We start from the raw sequence: 24,898 nt of genomic DNA on the forward strand, positions 1-24,898 counted from the left end.
GCAGTGGCGGGAAAGAGAAGGAAATCTTAAATAAATAAATAAATAAATAAATAAATAAATAGATAAATAAATAATCCTAATACAGTCGATGTTTACTAAAATATATACATGTATGAAGGCGATCTGAATAAAAGTCCCAAACAAGGGATATGGAACTCCAACAGGACATCTCTCATCACTAAATGAAGTTTCCAGTGCCAGGAATGGGTTACATCTGGTTGAGTTGTTGTCCAAAGAATCTCCATAGGAACATCCAAATGATAACTGAAGACAAAGCCTACAGCTCATTGAACACAGAGAAATTGCACAGGTGGCCTAACTGGAACCCTCATCCCTATGATGTTCATGGTATAGGATGGTACTCTACATGCTATCAAAAGAGAAAGATAAATACCAACTCAGCTGGATACCTTTCAGTCTACAATGATGACCTCCCCGCAAGATATGCTGGTGCAATATTGGCACAAAACTTGTGGGAGTAACCAACAAATATCTGATTTCATTTAAGGTCCACCCCATGAGATGAACTCATCTCTGACACTGTTTGGGTAGCCAAGAACCTGAGATCAGACAAGTCAGGAACCTGGGGGGAGATTACTACTCTGAAAAAAAAAGGCTGTTAGGACTGTTATACTCATACATCAATGCCTTGCTTAGCCATCATCAGAGAAGCTTCCTTAAAACAGAGACCCACAAACAAATATATTTCAGAGCAGGAGAGATTTCAGAACACTAAAGGGGTTTCCATCAAACCCCTTCCCTCAAATTCAGAAAATGCTGCATAAGAGGAATTAAAGAGATTGCAGGAGCCGGAGATGATGAAAGATCCAAGGAAACAAGGCCTTCTAAACACAGGACAATTTGCACACATGAACTCACAAATACTTTGGCAGCAGGCACAAGGCCTACACAGGTCTGAGCTAGAGGGGATTCCAACACTTAAAGGTAAAGTCCAGTCCCAAACCCAGAAGATATCTCCAATTGACTATCAATTGGCGATAAAATATTAGTTTTATCCAATGGAGTCCCACTGAAAATACAAACCACTCTTAAAGCTCATGCCCAGCAGTGGATGACCAACACAAAATGAACTCAGTGGCATCTTTGGAGGGTCTTTGTCTCATAATGTTTTGTCAGGGCTGTTTATTATTGTTATTTTTGTTTTGTTCTGTTTTTTACTTTTGCTTTGGAAAAAAAAAAACACCTTACAATTCTTTTAGGTATTTGTTACAGCTTCTGGTTTTTGTGTTTTTATGATATTCTTGTGTATATGAATGTGTAACCTTCATGTCTCTGGATCTATATGTGTTTCTTTGGATTTTTATTTTGTTCTTCCTCTTCTGTTTGCTTGGTTTGTCCTATCCTGGATTCTTTGCATTTGTTTTAATTTATTTTATTATATTATTATTCTTTTGATGTTTTTTTTTTCCTAAGGAGACACAAAAAAATGGTGTTAAATTTAGATGGGAGGAGATGTGGGGAGAATATCAAAGGAGTTGGGTGAGGAGAAACCATGCTCAGAATATGTGGTACAAATATTTTTAATAAAAGAAAATAGAGGAAACAAATTTAAACTTCCATCCACAAGATCTACAAAGAAGCGAGTCTACTATATAATTTTATACTTGGTAAAATGAACTTTGCAGAAAACACAGTTGCTAATCATGTAATATTTAGTACTAAATTGGGGTACAAAGGTCAAAGTTATTTATTATGAGTGTTATTTGGTGTGAGTTATCCACAGGTTGGTGAGAGAAGGATTTAAAGTCAAACAGACATTGGGTCCACGCTCCTAACACCATATTCATAAAAGGATCCTTTCTCCACCCCACTTCTTTGATGTCCTCTGATCCACTGTTCTGTTCTCTCTTCACTCTGTCTCTTCCCTTCTTCCATCATTTTGCTTATTGTCTTGGAAAAAAAATTCTTGAAGCATCAGGGAGCTTCCTGAACATGAAAACGTAGCCTCACTTCATCCAGGCCCTGGTTTTCTAGCTTGTAAAATGGAAGAAGGTACCTGGAACGTTCTCTTTTCTTTTTTTTTTCTTTTTTTTTTTTAATTTATTTATTTATTAAGGATTTCTGCCTCCTCCCCGCAACCGCTTCCCATTTCCCTTCCCCTCCCCCCAACAAGTCGCCCTCCTTCTTATACAATAAAGGATTGTCTGGAGGCATTACCATCCCTTACTTCAAACTCTAGGTAGTTTGGACGTTCTCTTTTCTTAAAAGTGTTCGGTAGCTGTAACACCCGATTTGGTGTTACACCCTCGGTAAAGTTCGCGCGCCACTGTACCGAACGCGAGTTGGGCAAGGGCCTGGAGATTGAAAAGAAGACACAGAGAGACCAGGGTCATTCGAAAGGAGATCAGCCAAATGCCACTTTATTCAGCATTGGGGGGAGTCCTTATCTACCTGACTGCAGAGGTATCTCCGCCCAGGCAGGTGGGAAATTACCATATTAACAATGGAGTAAATGCCCTGCAGCTAACCACCAGGTGGGGCAGGCATAGCACAGAAACACAAAGGAAGCTTAGTTAGTTGATCTTAAACTGTCCCCATGAATGCACCACAGGAATAAGGGAGACCAGGGCCCTACAGGTAGCCAGGTGGTGGTGGTGCACATCTTTAATCCCAGCACTTGGGAGGCAGAGGCAAGCGGATCTCTGTGAGTTTGAGGCCACCCTGGTCTACAGAGTGAGTGCCAAGACAGGTTACAAAGCTACACAGAGAAGCCCTGTCCCAAAGACAAACAAACAAACAAAAAATATGCTTTTGGAAATGGAAAGAATGACTATTAATCAGAGGTACTTTTCTAGAAACTGGGTAAATTTTGTTTTATGAAAGAGAGAGGTTTTGTTTATGTCTTAAAGCACTGGGAATTGTTAGAGTCAGGGGTATAGAAACATGGAAGGTGAACTCATTTCTAGGAGCTGAAAGAAAATGCACATGGTTGCTATGGTATGTGGAATAGCAAGGGATAGCAGAGATGGGAAGGCTTGCCTACTTACAAATGATGCACATATTAATCAGTGTTCTATTGCTTTGAAGAGATGCCATGACCACAACAACTCTTATTAAAGAAAGCACTTAACTGTGGCTCAGTTTACAGTTTCAGAAGTTTGGTCCTCTATTGTCACGGAGGAGAGCAAGGCAGCTTTTAGGCAGACATGACGCTGGAAAAGTGGCTGAGAATTCTACATCCTGGTCTTCTGGCAGCAAAAAAAGGGAGACACTGGGCCTGGCTTAAGCTTTTGAAACGTCAAAGACTACTCACACCCCAGTGACACACTTCCTCCAACAAGGCCATACCTCCTAATCTCTATCAAGGAGCACCACTGCCCAATGACCAAGCATTCAAATATATGAGCCTATAGGGGCCATTTCTATTCAAACTTCCTCAATGTATTAGGTGAGTAATGTAACCCTCTAAGCCTCAGCCTTTTAATCTCTAAAATGCAGATAATAATGAAGCCTACTCACTGGTTTACTGGGAAGATTGAGTGGTGTACTACACTGAAAGCAATAGGGTCCCAACCACATCATGGCTACATGGTGGCTTTTAGTTGCATTAATTAGAGGTTTCATGGGAGCTGTAAAATCTAGCTGAGCAATGTCTAGATGGAATCCTGCACTCTTAATACACTTCACTGCAAAACTTAGCTTCAGATATCCCCAGCCATACAAACTCTCTTGGATTATATAAGAAACCCCTAAAGATGCTGTTGATGAAGGTCTAAGGAAAGTTTTTGCAGAGCCTGGGTGTGCTCAGTTTTCAGCAAACATCCTTGGTAATTCTAACACTATAGACTCTGAGCTGCATTGGTAAAGTATGCTTTTACTACAAGACCTGACTTCGAAATGCCTTTCTTACCTAACTTTCAAGATCTGAAGTGATACCAGATACCAGCTTTGAATAACTTCTGTGAGATTCTCTTCCAAAATTGAGCTTAACTTTTACAGTGTGCTGACATTAGAACTCTGTCTTGGATGTCTGGGAGCCTATTTGAAGGAATATGCATGTACTGGGTAAAGCAGATGCTACTTTAGACTCCAGTCGATTAAGGTCTTTCTGCCTGTGGAGCTGTGCTTTGAAGCTGATGAGACCTATACTCAGATAAATAGGTCTACAGATAAAGGAGGCAGGGTTTATGAAACAAGGGGGTTCGGGAAAATCATTTTCAGGCACACTAATAATTCATGAAATTTTAGCATTTATTTTTTGAAATAAATAAACTCTTACTATGAGGCAAAGGGATAAAACCACATTTCCTCCAGATTGGAGGGCCAAAGCTGTTGCATTGACGTTGGATGCAGTGTGGAATGACTGATACCTGCCTGAACAAACACTCAGCAGTGTGTTTCCAAAAGAGCTCAGGCAATGGGTTAGAAAAGTAGAGACATTTCTCTTTCCCATAATCAAAAGCAATCACACACAGGAAGCAGCCCCTGTGAAATACATCATGCATCTCTAGTGATACATTGTATGTTTTAATAGATAAAGCTTGTGTAAGATCAGACCACAGAGCTAAACCACTAGAGGCCAGACACATTTAATCCAGGACTGAGAAGAGAGGCAGAGAGATCTCTGTGAGTTAAAGGCCACCCTGGGCTACATGAGTTTGAATCTGTCTAAAAGAAAAACAGAGCTCACACAAAGGTACTCCCAGTACTTGGAATCTCATGCTTTTAATCCCATCACTAGGGAGGTAGAGACAAGAGTGATAAGGCTGGGCAAGAGAGGACTATAAGGCAGGAGGAGGCAAAAGCACAGTGCAGTCTGAGGATAGAGTTTGAGGAGGTGACAGTCTGGAAACAGGATAGCCCCTGTGGTCTAAACGTCAGTAGAGACAAAAGGTCTCTTTTGGCTGGCTGCACTGCTTCGCTTATATTTCAGATCTCTGATTCTTCCAACCCCTAATATCTGACTCTGGGATTTATTTATTAAGACCAATTAGAATTCCCACTACATGCATCTAATAAAATGGGATAAATGGGTACAAAAGAGAGATTTTCAAAAAATAGACTTTTTTTTAACTGAAATTACTGATCCTTTTTCAATGACAAAATTGGGGAGGGATGTACATGTTAAATTTTCACACCATTCAAAGGAGTCCTGGGATTCCCAAAAAAAATCATCTGTACAGCTGACGAGAATATCTGCTCCCACAGAGAATATTAGCGATCCTTGGAAGTCAGGTGTAGGGTAACAACATAAGAATGATACTTTATCTTGATAGATCATTTAATTCAGTCTGGATTCTTTCCCTGATACAACGGTGTCTCTCTCCATCTTCTTAACCCCCAACCTGCAGCATCTGTGGCAGTGGACTCCTGTATCCGCTACAGGTCCCATATCAATAAAAGAAAAGTCAGTGTAACAAATGACTTCATAAATGAATCATGACTCTATCAGTGAATACATCTAACATATATATCTGGCAGATAGATTTGTTGGTGTTATCATTAGAGTCCCCATTTTAATGAATTCTCTCTTCGTCTGTCACTTATACAACCAGTGATGCTAGAAAGGTTAGCATTATTATTTTAATTCTTTTTCATATTCTGATTTTTTTGTCAAACAGATTCCAAACTCTATGAGGATTGATTTAACATTTTATATTATGAGCAAAACTTAAAAAATGGTCAAAAGCAAGGACTGATGGAATAAATTTTGGTAGAACCATTGGACTCTTTCCCATCTTTTGCACCTTTATCCATCACACTAATTTAGGACCTCCTCAGTTTTCTTACCAGAGCATTATAAGAATATGTCTAGACATTAAAACCCTGGTGTGGCGGCAGGGGGGGGGGTCTTAAATACACAGTCACCATGTCTGTGTAAGCATGGATCTGCAGATTTGAGGTAACATTATAGATCAAAAGTCCCCCCTCCCCCAGTGGTTAAGTAAAGCTATTCTTGCAAACGCTTGCTCTAAATGAAAGATAGCATTATTCATCATAGTACAAAAAGTGTTGTCTACATTTTTTCCATTACCTATCACTCCATCAAATACAGCTCGACTGTCAGAAACATGCTCTAGTCTCTGTGGCTCTGTGTTCCTTATGATTTTGAACTCTGTAGGCAGAAAGATTTTTTGTTTCCTTTTATTAAATTAAGATAACAAACCCATTAAACCCATCATGTTTACCAAATTGGTGCCCCTTAGGAATGTACAATGAAATCCTAGTTTGGGGTATTAAACTTTGCTTCACACTGGTATAGCAAAGATACTAGTTACTCCCTGAACAAAATAAATCATATTTTTCTTAAATATGAGTTATAATTCACATACTATAAGTTTATTTTATTAAATTATATACTTCTCTAATTTTATCATATTCACAAAATTATGTAGTCAGCACTACCATGTTTCAGAACATTTTTAGCTACCCCACATTGAACAAAAGAATAATCTTATAAATCGATTTCTATTCCTCATCTTTTATCTCTAAGCCTCTGGCAACCACTAATCATTGTGTATATGGATTTCCTATTGTAAGTAGTTCACATGAAAAGCCTTGCACCATGTGTGGCCTCTTGTGTCTGGCTTCTTTTACTTTGTGCTTTCAAAGGTCACCTATGTTATAACATTATTAATACTTCACTTATTTCTTTTTTTTTTACTTACTTTTATTTTCCTTTTTTGCAGTTATTTGTTTTAATAAGAAAACAAACAATCTTCTTTCCTTTTACACACCAATCTCTCCCACTCCCTCCTCTCCTCCCTTTCCTTCCACCTAAGCCCGCTACCCCACCCCACATCCACTCAGAGAGGGTAAGGCACATAGAACTTAGGGAATTCCAAGGCCCTCCCTACTATATCTAGGCCGAGCAAGGTATCCATCCAAAGAGAATGGCTTATTTCAATGAAAAAAAAAAATTTGACCTTATACTCCATTTATATGTTTGCTCATCACTAGAGACTTGTGGTTTATTTCTACGCCCTGGATGCTATAGAGCTGGCTTAGTGGTTAACATTACATACTGTGCTTGCAAAGAATCCAGATGTGTTTCACAGTAAACACATCAGTCAGCTCACAACTACCTTTCACTACAGTTCCATGGGATCCAACACCCTCTGCCCTCTGAGGGCACTCGCATGATAAACACATTTTGTAAACATTGTCTCCAATGCTGTGGGTTGCTTTCATTTTCTTAAAACTGATGTTTCAAAACTAGAATAGAAGACTTAAAAGGGGAACTGGATGGGAAGGCAACATGAAGCACGGACTTTCAAAGGGACAACTAACACTAAAGGCCTTTTTGAAGAATTGTGTGTAAACTTATTACCATAGAATTTAAATGGAGTCGCCATATAATGGGGAAGACAATGACCCAACTCGACCACTTATATCACCAAATAAAACTTCCAATTCTAAGAACGGGTTGCGTTTTTTTGAGTCATTGGCCAAATAGGTTCCATAGCCCACATCTCTCCTAAGCATCACAGACTTTCTTAGGCTATTGGTTACACTCCATGACCTAACAATAAGGCCCTAATACTGAAGATAACAGAACTTAGTTATGTAATCGAAGAGAGAGACTGAGCTGGTGCCCAACTAGAAGCTGCACCCGCACTGACTGCCATTCGTGATACTGGAAAGGACTTTTCTGCTACTAGAGGAGAAAGGTGATTACTAATGACATTAGTGACTACTAATATCACCCAGCTAAAAACCCTGCCGCTTACAACACTGGCCTGCTGAGAGATAGAGTGGTGCAATGGTGTCACAAATGTTATGGGAGTAACCAACCACTATTTACCGGATTAGAGGCCACTCCATGAGCTAGAACCCCTACCTGACACTGCTAATGTAGCCCCAAGCCTGAGGCTAAGTAACTAACAGGCCTAGGAGATCTTAGTATTGTCTCCTGAATTCCCTAAGGAAACAAAGAAGGAGTAGATGGAGCTTGTGCTGGGATTAAACTGAACCCATTGGTATGTTTGAGGGCTAGTGCCACTTTAAGGATGCTATATTTCCATAAGTGTAACAAGTCACTCCACTTGTTTATATTTCCTTCAATCTATTTCAATGCTTTCCGGTTTTCATGTGCAAGTTTTATACTTGTTTCTATTTGTTCTTAAATTCCTTAGTTTTGATTCTACTTTAAATGGATGTTAAAACTCCATTTTCTGTATTTGTTTTCGTCAATATAGAGAGTCTCTGTATATTTTTTATTCTAAAAATTTGTAAGCTTGACTATTTTCTCTCCTATCTGTTTTAATTTGTATTTCTCTTTGCTTTCTACTGATTTTCTGAAGGTAGGTAGCATCCCCTTTACAAGCCCACCCAGTCACATGTTCAGATTGCTGCTGGTTTTTAAGATTTACTTATTTCTTATGTGATTGTGTGTTTGTACTTGGGTGTGTGTTTATGTGTTCATGTGCACAGTAAATGTATATAAGGCAGAGGGCAACCTGGGGGAATTAGTTCTATCCTCCCAAACGTGGGGTCCCAGTATTGAACTCAGGCAATCAGGTGTGGTAGAGCACCATTTTCCACTAAACTGTCCTGGTGTTTCCCTTGTTTCCAATTGTATAACTTTGTTAAAATTCATATCTTATCATTATGTATTTAAAAATAAGAATACTTTATTCTCCCACTCATTTATGCAATTTTTAAACCCTACATTTTCCAAATGACTTTAAAACCTAACTCTGCATTATTTTTCAGTTTTCTGGACAGTATGCCTTTTCTTTTCCTGTGGCATTTAATTAATAATTACATTCCCATTTGGAATCACTTTATTATCACATACACAGAACAAGCTACCCCTCTTTACTTGATTCATTCAAAATGATTTATTTCGTTATTACTTGCTTGTTTTTGACTATCCAAGTTTAACATTATTTCTGAGGGAGTGTGTCCTTGGGCAATTTTGAGTGGAAATATCGAAAGAAAAACTTTATTAAGTGTCCCTCAAATTTCCCTTTTGTGTGTGTGATACGAATGATAATCATATCATACCACAGATCTTCCCTCCTAAATTTATAAATGCTGTATTAACTTCCAAGGTGGCCTAAAATGTTTCCTGTGATTCTTTCCCCCATTATAAGTGAACTTTTCTATCTGTCTGAAAGTGTGTGTGTGTGTGTTGCCTTTATAAAGAGACCAGGAATTTCCAGGAGACATATCTTGATGTTTCTCTTTTTCATCACTTCCGCCTGGCATCTGTGGGTGCTTTTGATCTCTTTTCAAAAAAAGGAGCTAAAGATTATTGCTTTGATTACTGGTTCCTCTTCCATCTGCACCTTCTCCTTGCGTTTTTTATCTCCAGTTATTGCCCATCATGCCTCTCATCTTTCCGCCACGATTAGCATTTCCTAGTGTATCTCCTTTGTGTTGAAAGCAGCTTCCTCCACTTAATCTTCTGATCACAAACTCCATTTTAACAGTATTGATCCCACTTTTCACGTTGAATGCCGCAGCTCCCTCAATCGGAGCCACCTGCTCTTCTGGCCTTGCTCTGTTGGAAAGTGTGAATCGATGGAGAATCTCCTCAGCACGTGCTCACCCCAGCTCTTCAGCACTCCTGGACTGTAAGGCAGACAAGTCTGCGTTGAGTGTTTCCAACAGGAGTTGGCAGGCCTGGACCTCACCATCCGTACTGAGGCATAATGAGGAGACTTTTCCACGTACACAGCTCTCCTCTCCCAGCTACCTGGACAAGAGACAATAGTCCCCTCTGCCTGGGATCCATCAGAAAAAGAATTTCTTCTCCACATCCAAAACACTCCTCTCCCAACTACATGGACTAGAGACATTCCACTCTACCTGGGATTCATCAAGAAAAGAATTTCTTCTGGAGATCACTGTAGGAAGACAGGTCAGTTCTTCTACCTGAAGAGCTGAGTTGTTCCAAATAAGTGGACCAGAGGTCAGCATAACCAAGGGTTTTGCCAAAGTCACAGATCCACACCTCAGCATTACAACAAGGGTGTTTGAATGTGTGTCTGATGCCTTGGCTGTTGAATTTAGCATTCTTTGCAGAATTTCATTTCTAGGCTAGTAGTTTATGTTCTGATTAGAAGTAAGATTATTATTATTATTATTATTATTATTATTATTATTATTATTTTAGGATAATTTCTTTTCCACCATTTTTTTCATACAAAGTCTAAATATTTGACAAATATATAATATGCTGATGAGAGATTGCTGTAACCACACATTCCCATACTATCACAGTCAAGCCCATGCCATATGATTTGAAGTTTTCTTCAGATTATTCCTATACATTTGCCAGTATAAATATAAATCTCACCTCCCAAAGCCCTTATTCTACAAAAATGTAAATAAATAATAAAAGCCCTTTCACTTTTGCAAATACTGGTCTCTAATTTCTTGTTTGTGTGTTTGTTTGTTTTTACATCCCAGCTGCAGTTTCTTCTCACTCTTTCTTTACGGCCCTCTCCCACCCTAGCCTCCACTATGCCTCTGTTGTTTCTCTTCAGGAAAGAGCAGGTTTCCCATGGATATCCAACAGCCATGGTATATCAAGTTGCCGTGAATGTAAGTACCTCATCTCCGATGAAATATAGAAGAATTGGAGCTGGGAAAAATGCCTCAGTCAGTAAAGTGCTAGTTGTACAAGCAAGAAGTTCTGCGTTTGGTTCCCCAGCACCCACATAAAGCCTCAGCTATAGTACCATGTTCTGGAAAGCGTAACTCTTAGGTGATAACAAAGAAGGATCCCTGGAGTTGGTCCCTGGCTAGTCTCGCCAAATCCATTAACTCCATCTTCAGTGGGAGACCCTCTCTCAGAACATAAAATGGAGGACAATAAAGGACACCCAACTTCAATCTCTGCCCTGCACTTGCGTACACACGTGCATACACACATTCACACACACAAACACAGATACACACATCTACACACATGAGAACACATTCATGCATAGGCACTCCACACACAAGCATATTTCTTAAAGAAAAATAAAGCTATTAAAAAAAAATAAGACCATTGTTAAACTACAAACCCTTTCAGACATCTCTTTGCTATTAATTCACTTCTTAGAGCAGCCCAGCTGGTGTCCTCTGCACTGAGCTCCTTGGAGATGGTCACCACATAAACTAGCCATCCATGACATGGGCTATCTATTCCTTACCTATTTCATAGGATATTCTTCTCACACTATGATCTGAAAATTGCAGGAGGCTCCTTGGCTCCTAGTCTCCACTCCATTTATATTGTATTCAGGACCAGTTTCCTTCTCTACTAATCCTGGAAGCTATAGGAAACATTTTCCTATGCCTCCTTTCTACCTTCACATGCCACACAGACATTTCTTCTGTCCTATTACAGCCATGTTCTTTGTGTGCTTTAGCTACCCTACTATGTGAAGAACTGTACAATTTTCTTTCTCTTAGTTCTTCTGAAAAATATTCCAACTTCCAGTGTGCACATATGCATATGTGTGTGAGTTTGCAAGGAAAGGGAACAAAACTTTCCTAAACATCCTCCTTTTCTGACAAAGTCAAGCCAGCTGCCTTCTAACCTTCACAAATATGTCATACTTTTCACAAGAGCAAGGAAAACAAAACTGGTAGTTGTCATAACAAATTATTGGCATCAAAGAATTATCTAACCACAAAAACCCTTACACAGCCATAAAGCATGTCAACATTTTATTTTTGCAATACCAGATGTGGTGAGACTCTGGTATATACTTTTTCTTTCACCTCTAAGAAAAAATATACAACATTCATCTGAAAATCACATATAAGCATCTCTACTATGTGAGAAATCCTTGCGACTTCCTTCCCCAAATGGCTAATCACTTAGAGAGATGTGTACTTGTATCTATGTTGGTACATGCTTATGAGTGCAGGTACCAGTAGAAGCTACAAGAGGGCATTAAACCCCCCTGGAACTGGAGTAACAGGCAATTGTGAACTGCCCATCATGAGTGCTAGGAACCCAACTCTGGTCTTCTGCAAGAGTAGTACATGTTCTTAAGCACCAAGACATGTCTCCAGACCCTATTGCCAACGTTTTTAAATTAAAATTAATATACTTAAATAATTTCTATTGAGTCCTTTCATCTAATCCTTCTTATGTACCCCTCCTTGTTCTCAAATTTATGGTCTCCATTTTCATCTATTACTGTTACATACATACAAAAGTGTATATTCTTATTTAAATATATGTATTTCTAAACATACTAATGCAAGCTTCTCAGTCTGTATTATACTGTTTCCATGACTGACCATTTGGTATTGGAAACCAATTTATGTGCTCTGTGCTGGGGAAGACTATTTCTCCCACATTCAGAATTCCTTAGTTGCCCATAGTTCTTTGTGTATAGGGTTCAGGCCTAGTGAGCTTTGAAACTTATATTATCATCTAGTGATGTTCACTGAGAATTAGTATTATTATTTTCCATCTTTATATGGAAACAAAATCCTATTGTTTATTTATGGACTTGTCTTATACTGTGTCTTACAGTATGCCAAAGAGTTGCTACTGAGATGATCACAGTATTTTGGTTTGCTTTTGTTTTCAACAAAATCACTGCAATATTCTTGGAGGAACAAGTGAGATAACAGACTCCAAAAGGATGCCCTCTGCCTGTGGAAGAGTACCTCCAAAGCCCATGATGCATGGAAGGCCACCTCAGAGAGCTGTCTTATCTCCCCAGTTCTTCCAGCTTAAGTAAATGTTGAAGCTTTGACCCCCAGAGTTAACAAAGCATTCATTCTCCCCCACATTTCATTAATAGTGAGACCCTGGGAAATCCTTCGGTTTCTACAAGTATGAGTTTTGCACTAGGCGTCAGTGGCTCCAGCCAGATATAGATTTCAAGCTGCACTCATCACACTCACAAAAGTTTCATTAGGCGTTCTGTCATAGGAAACCCCCTTCAATTATCATTTAGCCACAGAAACAATACGCTGCTGTAAAATTTCAATTTCCACAGTTGTTGGTTGAACCTTTAATCTTCTACCTGCTCTCCATAGACAGGAAAATTCTAGGAGTATGTTCCAAACACAACTTCAATCGTGTGTGTGTGTGTGTGTGTGTGTGTGTGTGTGAAATATGCATGTATATGTGTTTGCATGCTCTTGTAGGTGAGTACAGGTGTATGTGTGCCATGGTTCGTGTGCAGAGATTAGAGAAGAACACCTTCTACATTATTTGAGACAGGGTCTCTTGTTGTTTGAAGTTGTGTATACCAGGCTAGCTGGCTCATAATCTTTTGAGGATTCTTCCATCTCTGTCTCCTATCTCACAATGAGATTACACATGACTACTGAATTCTTCTTATGTGGACTCTGGGTCCTCATATGTAAAAGGAAAGCATGATACCCACTAAGTCATCTCCCCACCCTCACAGATTATTCAAAATATGATCAAGTTATACACATTATTTATTTGTTGAGATAGAGTCTCATGTCTCCCAAGCTGACCCCAAGCCAAAACCTTGCATTTCTGATCATTCAGACCCTAACCCTCAAGTGCTGGGATTGTAGGTGTCTGCTTATACACCTTCTTTAAAATAACATGTTGAGGGTAGAATCCAGAACTTCCTGCATGCTAGGCAATACCTCTACAGTTGAGTTACAGTCCCAGCCCTCACAAATTCTTTTCAATGTGATGTAGTGCATTTGTGTCATCACTGTGTAGATATGTATCATCCTATATATATGTATGCACTTTTTGCTGGATAGAATACTCAGGTGCATTGATACATTATAGTTTCCTGGCATATTAAAATTAAAAATTAATGAAGCTTTTCTAATTAAAAATAAGCTATTAGTGTATATTCATCATACAAAGTGATTAGATATCCTGAGCACCTTTGGATTCAATTGCATCGTGTACTTTGACCATACTCACTTCTTGTCCCTGCCTTCTTTCCCACATCTTTTTGACACAGTCTTACCTTCTAATTTAATGTGTGTGTCCACGTATGTGTTTGGGTGTGTGCGTTTGTGTGTCTGTATATACATGTGTGTGCATGACTGTTTTGAACAATACTTAAAGGGTGCTTTCAGATTCGCCTTTGTCCTTGTTTCAGGATCCAGTTTATTTTCAGCTTAATTTTCATTTTTAGTTTACTCTAAAATATTACCATTGCTTCCTCTTTATCTGTATTATGAATAGATAATGTTAGTTCCTTAAACATTCTTCATTAGTTTATTCATTGGCAATTATACATATGTACATTTTACATTATGGGAACACCACACATTCCCCCTTTCTTGCTGTCCTCCAACACCCACCAACATACCCCATCTTCCTTCCATGTCTTTTTGTGTTGCATTTATTTGTCAATGATACTTTCTTTATAAACTTGGAGAACATATCTTATGACATACATTTAATTTAAAGAAATAATGTGACAAAGTATCCTTTTTCTAGCTACTAAATTAGTATTTAAACATGCTTAAGCCTTGACAGCCCAGAGGCAACATATCAACATACTTCATGAAATCACAGAGGGCCATAAGGCAAAACCACCCAGGCTTCACGGACTGGGGTCTTGAAGCTTGATCATTATTACTTACCTTGTTCCTAGTCAGCCCCCCTCAAATCCCCAAGGCAGTTATTCAGAGCCGTTATGACCCCTTTTAGGTTTACTTCTCCAGCTCTTCATCATATATCATAATATTGCCTTGTATTCCATGGGGAAAAGGAAATATTTGAGTTGAATTCTTCCTTTAATTTACTATAACCTCTGACTTACATCATTCCCATCCTTTCTGCTAGAAGTTTAGCCCTAAAAGTTACTCTTCTTTCCCATCTGGTCTTTATGATATGGCCACAGGTCATGTGCTCACCCCAAGAGCCATACTTTAAGTACCAAGGAGATTAAAATATGTGTAAGTCTACCATGTGTGCCTGACATTAAGATGAATGAATAGAAGAAAACTGCACATTGAAAAGAGAAAAGAGGAAAGATATGAAAATGGTAACAGGACTATGCCTAAAATACAGGGCTTTGGAAGACTGTAGGTTGGAACAAAGTTACAGAAAGAGAGAAAACATAAGCTCACACTTCCATTAAGACTTTCTCACAATGCTAACCACTCTGAAACTGATTTCACTTACTAGGTAGGAAATGTACATTTTAGCCCGCGTTTCTTTGGATGACAGAGATTTATAACTTTATTCATTTATTTTGGTTTTGCCTGGTTTTGAGAAAGAACCCACCATATAGAAGCTGAACTGGACAGACCCCAGAAGCTAAGAGCAAATGGCACAAACAGCTAGACAGGGGATAGTAGCACCTTCAGAAAGCATGCTAGAATAACCCTCAAGGAACATTCATTTGGAAGCAATTATAGTTCCACTAATTTTGTTTTACTCTTTCATGCTGTCATCCCTGAAAGTATAAAAGAGCTAATAAGCCTTTCTAAATGGCTGGTGCTGTTAAGTAGTCAAATATTTAGAGGCCAGGGGTCTTTAATCACCTAAGTGCTTTTCTATGAATACTGATGTGACAAAGGTTCATATTTAATTGATTCCAAAGTGACTTTATGCTAAGTAATGGTTCGCAAAAGAATTTGAGAACCTAGTGACTTCCAATTAAATAGTATACATCTTCTTCTATGTCAGAGTTGATAGCGGGTGGGTCAGAGCTGAGTCACCAGTTCACTGAGATTCCGTGGGCAGAAAAGATAAACATGATTGAGTCTTTATGGACCTGCACAACCAATAAAGAGGAGGTAGCAGAGATGTCCAGTTATCATCAAATATAGTCATCTAAAGCTAAATGAATGTTCTTTGAAAGCCATCAAAGTGGTGGGTACTAAGTTGTTATCAAAATATAGCATTTTGAGACTCATATGACAAAAACATTCAGTGTCTGTGTTTACCAGTTACTAGAAGTGAAAATAAATGTCGTGTTTCAGTAATGAATAAATCTCAACCAGTCCTGTTATACATCTAGTCTTGCTACCGGGCACATATATACTTCAGATGCTCATAAATATTTCTTTTGTTATTAGAACTTTTTATTAATGTAGAAATTTAACGTAAATTGAAAACTTCAATGAGCACTAATGTATGAATCACCCCCTCGCCTATCGACCATCACTGTCATCATTATTCTAACCAGAAGCATACTAGAGTAGGCTGGAAGGCAAAAGAGAATAATAAGTGACTTAAATCAATTACCTTATTACCTTTTACCAGAAACCAGCAAGAGGAGTTGATTTTTAGGAGAATCAAAGCATCTGGGGAAAAAGATAAGGGACAGAACTTGTGTCGACTGCCTATTCTCACTGATCGTGTCTATGAAGTGTAATCAGAAGAATGTTGCGTCCTGCACTGACGTTTTAATTGCACACTTACATAGCATAAGGGAGCATGTGTGATGTCATTTCTAGAGCAAGCACAATAGTGACAATACATATTTATTTGGCCAGCATTTCTACAAAATCAGTCTTGCAGGGACATGAGCATCTCACTAAACAAAGTCCCACACTTGTGAATTATTTTATCTTGCACCTCAAACCTGTCATATGTTTTCCATACAATCATCATTTTGATAATTGCAATAAAGACCATCCACATGTTTAAGCAAAGCATAGATATAAAAGTATGCAAATATATTCACACGTTCTATGCACGCTGTTATATTGGAAGCTCATTTTTTTGTGTACACAGATGACACGCGTACCTTGGAAATACCTCTTATAAGATTTGAAATAAGGACAATTAGTCAACCATCAAAAGAGTAATCGTGTTTTTAAGAACCAGTGGCATGAAGAAAAAAATTGATTACAAAGAAAAAAAAATGTACTTACTAATTTGAGTTGCCTTTTGTCACCGTTGAGTAAGATTTACCATATAGAACATAGAGACGGAGACACACTAGAGTAAATGGTCAGGTACTAGATTTTCTCCCTAGCCTTTAGAGTGAGGCAAATTTATTTCATACATTTTGGTTATTTCTAGGAGCTCACTATGGAACCCAAGAATGAGGAATCTTTAGAAATAAAGATACCATGGTTCTTCTTGGATATTCTAGGGAGGAACACCCTTTACTTTTTCTATGGGATCCTGATATTTACTTACCAGAAACAAAGACTAGAAGTGTTATCTGCTGAAACTGTCTCATTGAGACACAATAACTCCTCTATGGCACGTCAACTTTTCCTCCTCTGTATACTTCTGAGATACAAAGTGAGAATGTCTGGTATTTTCAGTTTGAATAACTGGATGGGGTTATAGCTTAGTGCGTATATTTCCCTAGTATATCCAAAGCCCTGAGTTTTATTTCAAGCACTACCTACATTAGTTTTGTTAGATAACACACTCCTGTAACCCTAGCACTTGAGGGGTTCTGAGTCACATTTGCTTACATGGATGAGTTTGGGACCAACCTGGGATATTGAAAACCTTGTCTCAAAAAAAAAAAATGAATGGGGAAAAGTAAATATCAGTTGCTTACCAGAGAAGATAGATTTGTAAGAAATACCTCAATATTCCAGGGTCTTTCCTTTTTGTTCAATTCCTGTGTGAGAGTATGCATGTTTGCATGTGTATGGACACATGGGTAGCATCTGAAAAACTGATGTGGAAGTCATCCTCAGTGATCTTCTACCTTATTCATTGTGCAGGCTCTCTCAATCAAACCCAGACCTTGCTTGTGTCGCTGTCTCACTAAAAAACTTACTGTGGGAATCCTGTGCTCCTCCTTCTGAGGCCAGAGTTATTAGGGATCTATTGAACATCTCAGTATTTCCAAGAGCTCAGAGGACCCAAATTCCAGTCCTGGTGCACGAGCAGTCGGGTCTTCAACCACTGAGTTTCCCCTACAGTCAGTGCATATACATCTTAAAGACCAGTTGCAAGCATATTTTCATCCTATTCTACAAAATTTTTTTCAATATTTTAGAGAGATAGTTTGGATTTTGTATTTCCGTTTATTTATCATCTGTAATCATACAGTGAATGAAGCTGCTCACAAAAGAGCTTTTCAAAGAATGAGGTAATATGGGAGAAACTTTATGCTTATGCTTTTAAGCTAACCTCTTGTAAGGAATGAAATTTTGTTTCTCCTATAATAGTATAAAAGTTAACCTGTTAAATGCCCAGCTCATTCCAATCTTTATGGTACTCAATTTTTAATTCTATGTACATCTCCAGGAAAATTGCTGAAAAGAAAACACACTACTGAATCTCTGAACATTATATGTATTATAAGATATATATAATAGAATACTCAAAATCTACAAAATTTCTACTAATAGGAAAAATGTGTTTTCCTAGAACAAAATAGGGAACATTTAAATATATCAGTTATTTTTTAAAAAAAATCACTGGCTGACACCAATGAAGGATCTGAAATAAATATATCAGTTGTTATTAAACTTATATGTTAATTCATATATCTGGTATAAAAATTTATCATATTTCATGTATTAAAGGCACACATATTTGTTTCTAGGGGTCTTGAGAGATGGCTCTGTAGATAAGAACACTTGCTGCTCTTCCTGGGTTCATGAGTTTGATCCAAGCATTCATAACCACCTGTAACTCCATTTCCAGTGAATTTGACACCTTCTTATGACCTCTAAAGGCACCAGACATGTGTGTGGTACATATACATAAATACATGCCAAACATTCTTATAAATAAAATAAAAATTATTTTATAAGTAAAATGAAAATAAACACATAATGGATCTCATTGGTAAGATCCAAAATGAGTTTCACTTAGCAAAAGCCAAAAAGCAAACCGGACCATGCTTCCTGGGAAACTGTGAACAGAAGTCTTTTAATTAGCCTTGTCCAGGTGTCATGGGGTTGAATCTATCCCATTACTTTTCAAGAGCTAAGAAAACTGACTGCTTCATCTGTGAAAGTAGCCCTGTAGCATCTTTAGTCTCTCCAGCTCCATGTGGCTTTCTTCCCCTCCCAAAAGTACGTAAAATTACATCTAGTGTGCAGCTACATAATCCAAGACAGCCACCCTCAGTCACATGCTCCTCAATTTAGTTATATCTGCGGAGACCTATTTTTCCATATCAAGCAGCATTTACTGGTTGTAGCAGCTCTAGAAATACTTTTATCCAAATATATATAAGTCTTTTAAAAATGTCTCCCTTTAAAGCTTGTGATTCCATTTCCTACTTTATGTCTTAAAGAAATAGTCAAACACATAAATAGAAATGTAAGTACAAATTCTCTCAACAATTTTTCTAAAATTAGTTTTAAAAAGTGAAGATACAACAAAAAATAAGTGATTTAAAAAGACAGCATGAACAATGTGGCAAATAATAAACAAGCACTAACTAGTTATTCTATACATGCATTTTTAGTGACAGGAGACTATAAACAGAGACTGTTCTTTCATTTCCTGGTTGCCCTGACCCAAATAATCACACAGAAACTATGTTAATTACAGGACTGCTTGACCAATAGCTTAGGCATATCCCTGGCCAACTCTAACATTTTAAATTAATCCATTTCTATTAATCTGTGTATCACCACAAGGCCATGGCCTACCGGTAAGTTCCCAAGATATCTGTCTCTTTCGACTGCTACGTGGCAACTTTTATGCCTACTTTCTCTCTATATCTCTGTTCAGATTTCCCTCCTGGCTTTACTCTGATGAGCCATCAGCTGAACCAGCTTTATTCATCAGCCAATAAAAGCAACATATACAGAGAAGGACTTCCCACATCAGGAGACTGTCTTTTGTAACAGACTGAATTAAAAGCATGATAGAATTCAAACTCAGAGGCAGACATAATCCAAAAGAAAAGAAATTCGCTGTATATAGTTCTCAGATATCCCTGTTCAAATCATTTGTGAACAAGTGAGTTCAATCAATAGTTTGAACATTAAAGACCAATGATGATTTTGACCACAGAGAAAGAGAGACTAGTTAAGAGGGATAACTGAAGTATAAGGGAGTTTCCTGGTCAGGATAGTCTTGCTATCTCTGACATAACATTTAACATGAGATTAAGAGTTAGTAAGGGAGAGAGGGAGGGAGAGAAGAAAAGAGGAAGGGATGGAGAGAAGGAGGGAAGGAGGGAAAAAGGGACAGAGGGACAATGCAGCCTTTGGAGAGTTAGTTACCAAATGTGTCATCTTCAGTTCCTGTCTCTAAGCTCTCTTATTTACCACTAAAGACTAATCATATAACCACTTTTACTTCATAATAGCCAACAATGTGTCCTATGGTTCTTTGTAAAGTGTGTACATAGAACTCTGTTGCTAAACCTCTAAAAGAAAGCACATTTATTCAGTGTCCGGTGGCAATATGATAATGTTCAAAGACGCAAAATATGCGTGAAATTATATAAAAATTCAAGAAAGAAGTTTGCAATAGTGCCATTAAAAGCTTGCTTCAAATTGCAAGGCTCCATTAAATCAATTGTAACATTCCTGTTATTACCACATTATACAATATAATGAAGACAATAAATACCTGGCATTTACAGAGTTTCTTCCATCTAAATATTCCCATAGAGCTCAATCAACTTTATGTGCAAATTGATTATGAGCTGTCTGCAGGTGAGGTAGAGCAGGCAGCATAAAGCCACACAAACAAGGGGCTTCTCTCTACTCTCACCAGTTCCTTTTTATCTGCGCTTGCTAATTGGGGCAACACAAGCCAAATGGTTTTTGAAATAATGAACATAGAAGATAATTCTAAGAAGCTTCTTAACAGTCGAGCAAAAAGGATTTGCAAATAGAACAATTTGATATTTTAGTTATTATCATTTGCATTTTAACGATATAGACATTTTAACAAGAAAGGACTAGTTTTATGACTCACTTGAGTGTGAGGGAATATGCAGAAACTTTCTACAGGACAGATTGGGGAAATGACACACACAGAAATACACACACCTCTCCTAACACTTCCCAACATAATGACAACCAGATATACATGTTCTCATACCTTCATAACTTTTCAAAGGGTCGAGTTCAATTCTAACCTCCTAATTTTAGTTAAACAGTACATTAACTTCAGTCACAGTCAAGCCTCCCTAGTAATGCCAGCAGTTACCTGGTAGCTGGGAGTACATAGTCCTTATTCTGCAGTTATATGACTGGGAACTTTTTAATGATACATGGTTAAAATGACTTTCAGGTTTTTGACAATAAATTATATAAAATCTAAATTTAAGTCATAAATTTTTCTTTTTGCATGTACACATATATGTTATGTGGATGCATATTTGCATGTGTGTGAGTGTAATTATATGTACAGATGCACTTGTGTGCACATGTGCCTGTGCCCGTGGAGGACATATATTGACATCGGGTGTCATGCACAACTGTACTCCACTTTAAATACTGAGGCACAGTGTCGTACGTGAATCCAAAATACATATATTTGGATATTCTAGCTATCCAACTTGATCTTGGCATCTCCTGCCCATGCTTACCAAGCACCAGGACTAGAGAAGAGGCCACCACACCTGCCCAGCATTTGGACTGACCTAAGTTCTGGGGATCTCTTCTCAAGTCCTCATGTTCCAATGGCAAGGGCTTCACCCCACCCACTGAGCCATCTTGCCAGGTTATAAGCCATATATTTATAATAAAAATTTAGTACCAAAATAAAGAAGTACTGAAGTAAACTAAAAACCATAAGACTTGAAAAAATTACTAAGAGAAAAAAAGGAACAAAAGTAAATTGATGATTCTGTCAATGACAACTTGAAATGATAATGTCTTAGGCATATTAAGTTAGACAATATAAATTATGAAAACCCATTGTGCTGGGTTTGCAACGTGGCTATTAGAAAGTGTATATTACGTATACCGCCCACCAGTGTTTGGGAGGTCCAGGTTTCTCTTTCCACCTAATAAGGAGTGTTTTAGGTAGCGAGTTCTTCTTAGGACTGGTGCTGCGTTCCTCACAGTGCCTTAAAGAGTAAACACAGTCCTCCACTCAGATCACCATTTCCCTGCACTAACACCACTGCTGGCCCCATCCTTCTGCATCCAGCCCTTCATTTTCCCAGCGCTTGCCCTCCTCTTTGCCCTTTTCTGGTTTCCTTTGTCCACTACTGCCTCTCACCCAAGAATTTTCTGTTCCCATTCATGATTTCTGTCAGCCCTTTCACAGGTTTTCCATCAGATGCCAACAGGAACTACTGAACAACTTTCCACCCTCCCTGGTCCCAGAACTCTTCCCATAGCAGCACTTAGAGGGATGCTGAGGGCTAGTAGATCTCTACTCACAATTTTACGAATGTTTTACAGCCACATCTTCTTTTCATTGCATTTCTTTCCCTCATTCCAATTTCACTGGCTTGCTGCTCACTCATGATTTTGGCACAGGCTCTTTATCCAAAGTAACCAGCTTAATCAGATACCCCTTAGCCTTTCATGATTTCAGTTTTCTCCCACTATTGATGTACTATGTTCCTAAGTCAGGAAACTTACTTCTCGGAAAGGCTTCTCGGAAGTCAGAGTCCCTCTAAGGCTGGCAAGAGAGTCATAGGTCCCCATACTATTTCTATTAATCTACAGACTTTGATGTCTCCCGAATGTCCTGCTTTCTGTGTGTCTAGCTGGTGACTCCACCTTTCTTCTTTCCAGAGGACTTCTGTGTCCCCAGAAGTGCCACCAAACCTCTTCCTGCCTAGCTGTTGGCAATTCATCTCTTTATTAAACCAGTCACAGTGACACATGTTCACACAGTTTAAAGGAATATTTCACAACAATACTGAGCGATCAAAAACAGTAAGGGAGATAACTAGCACGCAGTGCCTAGATGATATAACAAGACAAACTTATATTTACCTGTTTTAGCAAAACTAAAACCCCTCCCTCCTTTGTTTTGTATCTTCCCTTTCTCCAAGCTCCTGCCAAGGGCAAGCCTTCCCTTAGATTCTCTGCAGGATTGGCACCAGGCCCACCCTTCCTTCCATTGTCCCATCACAGTAGTATGAGAGCCCCGAGTCTAAGCTCCCTGCTTGCCCCCTCCTTAGACCTTCTTTGGAGATGAAGCTATTGCAGCTTGGCTTTCCTCCCAGCGCATACTCACCATGTGTGACCAAAGCTGTTGCATTGTAAAATGAGTGGTCAGAGGATTTTCTTTGCTGGCAGAGTTTTCTGATGCCCACGGATGTTACATTGGCTTGGTTTAGCTTCTTTCTTTGTTACTGTTTTGCATTTTGATTTTTTTTTTTTTTTGAGGCAGGGTTTCTTTGTAGCTTTGGAGCCTGTTCTGGCACTCCCTCTGGAGACCAGGCTGCTTTGGCCTGCTATTATCCACTCTTCTCTGTTTTCCAAATGAGTTCTACTAGTTCCGTTTGTCACAGCCACACACTTCTCCACTATCGTCAGAGGAGATCTATGAGTACTTTATTATCTGAGACGACCCTGTCATGCCTAGGGAAAATCAACAAATACTCAAAGCATATGCTAAGAACCACCTGCCCTGCTACTCGTATCCTCCTCAAGTTCCCCTCCTCTTTTGTCCTATTTTTAACTCTTCAATGTAAATCTCATCTACAATTTATCACTAACCGTCTAGGGAACTAATGTCTACTTGACCAGTAAATTTGCCTTTTCGCGCTGCATCTGGCCCCTCTAAAGGCTGTTTACAATTCTGATAGCTCCCTGGTACCATGTCACTCTAGTTTTAGAATTTGACTTTTCCACACCTCCTTTTCAGCTAGATTTTATATGAAGATATTTCATCTGCTCTCTTTGCCTCCCATGGTTTATGTCTTAATTATCACTCTGTAGTGATGATTCCCAAATACATCCCTGATTAATTGACACATCAAATCATATGTCTATAATTACTTTAAAACAGCATTCCATATGTAGCTGACAGGGATTGGAAAGGTAATTTATATAGTTGTGCCCCCGATACGCATGTTTTCAACCAACCAAAGAAGAAAAATACTTGGTAAACCATTTCATACATGAAATTTTGCTTGCTGTTTCCTACATAAGAAAGTTTAGAATCCATTTACATACTATTTATAATGTAGTAGGGAGAATACATTATCTAGAGATGACTTAAAGTATATGAGAAAATAAGAGAATGAGGAGGTTGAGTGCCATTACTTTGCCATTTTACACAAAGCACTTAAGAATCCACAAATTGTGATTTCTGTCAAGGACTCTGAACCCAGCATCCCATGGATATCAAGGACAACTAGAAGCCATTAAACATACCAAAGTCTTCCACTAATTCTTCTGCAATACATTCTCTACTTTATGTTATATTTTGAGTAACGACCAAGCTTCACACCATTTCAATTTCAAGCTTTGAAGACATCCACTACTTCTTTACCTATTAAAGAACTTTAGAACCAGGAATATAGCTCAATAGGAGACATTTATGTGCCTAGGACATGCAAGCCCTGGACTCCATTGCCAGCGGTTGGGTAAATAGATTATCTTTATTTCCTCTCCCCAAGCAACATTAAATTTTATCAGCTGATTCTTGGGGCATCTTTTACCGTCAGTGCTTAAATCTGAGTTCTACACCATTATCCTAGACCCAGCTATTACAAGAGTTTATCTGGAGCATATAGTAGTTTCCTAAATGTTCTATCTCCTTCTATCCTCTCACCAACGTTAAATCTAAACCCAAATCTAATTGTCTCATTTTATTCCCGTCTCAAACCAATGTTCCTACTACATATAAAGTCACATATACTTTACAAATGGGGTGCAGTAGACTTCTCGTGTTTCTTCCTCCTTGCAGACTCTGCTAAAGCTAATGTTCAGACCCATGTGCATCCCACTACATCACAAACATTTCCTACAATTTACTGACTCCACACTTCCCCATGCTGTCCCCTGAGCTTTTCAATACTCTGCCTTCATTTTCCACTATTGAAATCCTACACAGTCTTCAAGCAACGCTTTCTCTATTGGGTGTGCTCAGAATCCCCTGCAGAGGAAACTGATCTCTCTGTCTCTTTTATTTTCCCTTGCTCTCTCATTCTTG

The sequence above is a fragment of the Microtus oregoni genome, unplaced genomic scaffold (genome assembly GCF_018167655.1).
Source record: "Microtus oregoni isolate MIOR12 unplaced genomic scaffold, Mior012 000036F_ref0000092, whole genome shotgun sequence".
Taxonomy (NCBI): Eukaryota; Metazoa; Chordata; class Mammalia; order Rodentia; family Cricetidae; genus Microtus; species Microtus oregoni.